Source organism: Mesocricetus auratus, unplaced genomic scaffold (genome assembly GCF_017639785.1).
Source record: "Mesocricetus auratus isolate SY011 unplaced genomic scaffold, BCM_Maur_2.0 Super-Scaffold_100046, whole genome shotgun sequence".
NCBI lineage: Eukaryota > Metazoa > Chordata > Mammalia > Rodentia > Cricetidae > Mesocricetus > Mesocricetus auratus.
Window position 1 is genome coordinate 4,239,367 of NW_024429223.1, and position 4,606 is coordinate 4,243,972.

Consider the following 4,606-nt stretch of genomic DNA (forward strand, 5'->3'; position numbering starts at 1 on the left):
TTTCTAATGAAAATTATATATAATACAAAAGGTCATACACGGCACAGTCAATACAGTTCATTAAAGTGTTTTATGATTACCCATCCTGTGCACATATATATCTGTTACTACCACAAGGGGGCAGTATAAACATCGACCACAGCTAAATACAGAACTAAGCCCCATGGTACAGATTTTTTTTTTTATAGTAGTACTTGATGATTTTGCCACACATGAATTTACATTTGCCCAGTAATTATAGTTCATGAAGTGTTGTCTTACCTCCATCCTGCTGCTTTCGACACATAACTGCTCTTTGCCCGTGTGTGACTGGTCCGCATAAGTTACATTGCACCGGGTTGAAAGGGAGGGGCGCTATTAGGAGGCGTGGCTTTATTAGCGTAGCTGGGCCTTGTTGGAGGAAGTGTGTCACTGCGGGGGCGGGCTTTGAGTTCTCCTACGATCAAGATCCACGCAGCAGCCCAGCTCACTTCCTGTTGCCTGCGGATCCCTGCGTGGAGCGCTGGGAGCCTTCTCCAGGACCGTGTCTGCCTGCACACATGCACGCTGCCATGATCGTGGACCAACCCTCCAAGACCGAGAGTGAGCCGCCCCAATTGAATGTTTTCCTCTTTGAGAGTTGCTGTGGTCACGGTGTCCCTTCACAGCAATAGACACCCCAACTGGGACATGCACCATGTCACATACCTGTGTTTGTCCGGGATGTATGTGATGGACATGGCGTGATGATGCCATCACACTAGGTACTGTATGTCATGTCTGCAGGTGGGCAGACCTGCCTGGAGACAGAGGGACGGTGCCACGGGAAATGCGTGTTTTCTGATGGTCTCCGTGACCCCTGCGGAAGGGCCGTTTGACCCCCCCCCCCCCCCGGGAGACTAGCAGCAGCAGGGGACTGACCTCCAAGAAGTGTGGGGTCAGCCGGTTTACCCAAGGTCTTGAAAACAAAGCTAGGGATGTTTTTGTTTTTAAAAATCAAATCCGTATGATTTCCAGTGAGACGACCCCCATGTCTGGTTAACTATGGTTAACTATACTGTGGGGCTGGAGAAGATTGAAAACTGGCATCAAAAAATAATCCCAGGCCGGGCGGCAGTGGTGCACACACACCTTTAGTCCTGGAACTCCGGGGGCAGAGGCAGGAGGATTTCTGTGAGTCTGAGGCCAGTCCTGCCTAAAGAGCGAGTTCCAGGACAGCCAAGGCTGTTACACAGAGAAGCCCTGTTTCAAAGAGCCAAGAAGAAAAAAAAAAAAAAAAGGAAAAAGATTCCAGTACTTGGATTCAAGTTCAAGGCCAGTTTAAGCTACAGGAAGCCCTATCTGGCACACACACACACAGGACACATGCAGACACACACATACATATACACATGACACACACAGACACACAAAGACATACATACACACAGACCACACAGACACATGCAGACACACACATACAGACATACAGACATATACACATGACACACACAGACACACACAAAACAAAGGCATACATTACACACACAGGATACACACGCGCGCACGCGCACACACACACACACACACACACACACACACACACACACGAGAGGAGGAAAAGGAGTTCACCATGTGTAGCACGTACACCTGTATGTAATAAGCACTGTCATGGGGCACAGGGATTTGAACTCCACGCTAGCCCGGGCTCATGTGCCTGTCTTGAGAGAGAGAGAGAGATGAAGCAAGAAAAGGAAGAAGCTTGCCTTTGACCAAAACGAAAGGAGGTAAAGATTTCTGGCCTGGACAGTGGACCTTTATCACCCAGATGTTGCCCTGAGCATCCCTCCAGCCCAGTGTAGACCCTCCGCCATCATTACAGGTCCACTAGGGGGCGCCATCACCAGCTCCATTTCCCTTATCCACATGCTGGAGCTAGGGATTGACCCACCGGGCCTTGTGGGTGCTACAAGGGTGTGCCACCATGGGGACCACATTTGCGTTTTGAGACAGGGCCTTGAGGAACATGCCTGACTCCATTTTAAAGGCAGGGCCATTATGCTGTATTAAAATATATATATATATATATTCATACATACACACACACTATATATATATATATATATATATATATATATATATATATATATATGTTTCTATTTACTGTGAGAGCTGAGCTGCTCTGTTTCCCGGAACTGACCCTCCCCCAACCCATGACCTTGGTTTGTTCTTGAGGATACCCTGACCCTCCATAATCACATGATGGGGGAACACATGATTTTTTTTTAAGTTTTTTGTGTAGTTCCTTATTGCCCCGTTGTCTCCCTTCCGTAAAACTAACTACTCGTGGTGATTTTACTCCTTACAAGGGGCCCAAGAAGTGGGTTTGGGCTGCTCTCTTTAACCTGACTTAGGAGGCAGCTGCTGGCCAGCTCTTGGCTCAAATTGTGGTAGAGGTCTAATTCTTGCCATTAGGATGAATGGACAGTCTCACTAAGCTGCCCACACAGGCCAGGGACTCATAATCCTCCTGCCTCAGCCATCTGAGCAGCTGGGATTACAAGCCCAGGCCACCAGGTCTGGTTGATGAGCTTCACTTTCAGATCCGTAATCAAATTTGTGCATGGGGACAGAGTGGGTTTGAGGGGGTTTCGGGGCAGTCTGGATCCACTCCACCTGTGATCTTGGCTGGTCAGCAGGCAAAGGCAAGAGCATCGCAAAAGCTCAGAAGTTTGGGGTCCAGCCTGGGCAATGTGTCAAGATTCCTCAGGTTTTTTTTTTTTTTTTTTTTTTGGTTGTTTTTGGTTTTGAGACAGGGCTGTCCCGGAACTCACTTTTGTAGACCAGGCTGGCCTCGAACTCACAGAGATCCTCCTGCCTCTGCCTCCCGAGGGCTGAGACTAAAGGCGTGCGCCACCACCACCCGGCTGATGTCTTTCTTTTGTTCAGAGACTCTCTGAGCAGGTGGGGTTCAGAGAGAGACAGAGAGGCAGACAGAGACAGAGAGAGGTGGGCCTTTCCAGATTGTGCAGGGGTGAGTTGGAGGCTCCAACCAAACACTGAAGACAGTTTTGTGCAGTTTGCCGAGTTGGAAGACACAGGGCAGAAGCTGCTTTGTCCCCAAGTATGAGGGGCTGGGCGAGCAGAGAGCACGTGGATCCTGGGGACTGTACCAGCTGGCTCAGTCTCATCCACAACACAAGAGGCCCTGTCTCAAAAACAAACAAACAAACAAACAAAAAACTCAACAACAACAAAGCGGAGTCCCAGGGATCGAACTCAGTGTTGTCAGGCTTGGTGGCAGGTGCCCTTCCCTGCTGGGCCTAAAGTTGTCCTTTGACCTCCTCATGTGGGCACAGCCCACACCCTCACAAACCACCCGGACAAAGCTGAGGTTGACCTCTGGCCTTGTACTCACTGGCAAGCACGTTCAAGTTTATGCACAAAAAATAAAAAAGAAATGGGAAAGCAGGTAGCTGGGAGGTAAAAGTCTAAGATTTGCTGCACTGGGGGGCAGAGGGTGGGGCGGTGTGAGGGGCTGTTTTCAGAGACAGTGACAAGCAGACAGATTCCAGCTGCTGTCCAGAGAAGGGCACAGCAAGAGAAGGAAAGTTCAATTGCTACACTTTGAACTCCAAGAGCAGGCCAGCAGGGAGGGTGCAGATAATTGCATCCAGGGAGGTGTATGGGGCGTTTAAGCTCCCAGCATTTAAAACAGGAAAAAGAAAAAGAAAAACCCACAAAACCAAACAAACCGTGGACTTCTCATTCATTCCTTGTTCTCCAGAAGGTCTTAAGAAAGGACTGAAAAGCCGGGCGTTGGTGGCACACGCCTTTAATCCCAGCACTCAGGGAGGCAGAGGCAGACGGATCTCTGTGAGTTCGAGACCAGCCTGGTCTACAAGAGCGAGTTCCAGGACAGGCTCCAAAGCTACACAGGGAAACCCTGTCTCAAAAAGCCAAAACCAACAACAACAAAAATGACAAGTTCTGAAAAACTCTCTCTTCTCCCACAGGATCCTGCCCTGACCTCTGGTCCCACCCCATCCTCAAGGACCCTCGAGGATGCTGTTGCATGCCACTCTGGCGGGATGCTGTTCTGTTTAAATGAGGCGCTTTGGGGCTGGAGATAGAGGACCCATCGCCCTTCTGATAATGTCTGAGTGGCAGCTTTGTGACATAAGGGTGGCGGAGACCTGTGGTGTGGACCAGTAGCCAACACTCCAGTTGAGCCCAGCCTGGGAACCTCCAGCCCCTCCCACTCAGGACCGGACCCGAGAGCCCCCTGTTGCTGGCTCTCTCTGGGTCTTAGTTTCCCCACTGGGGTGGGGAGGGGGGAGAGGCCATCTTTGTGCTCTTTCCAAGTCCTGGGTTCCTGGAGCAGCGTGTGGTGGGTACCTGGGGGGCGGGGCACTTGGCTAGAGAGTCCTGGTGAAACTGAGCACCTGATGTGAGTGCTCCCCTTTCGATGGGAAGGGCCTTGCCCAGCCTCCTGCCACTCCCTCTGGGCACCAGGGCTCCCTGAAGGAAATTCCTAGCTGGGGAAGAAGAGAGAAGCTGCAGACTCAGCACTTAGGAGTTGCCTGATAATAAGAGGCCGGTTCCAAAGTTTGTCTGTCATGATTCCCCAGAGACAGGAGCAGCGGCC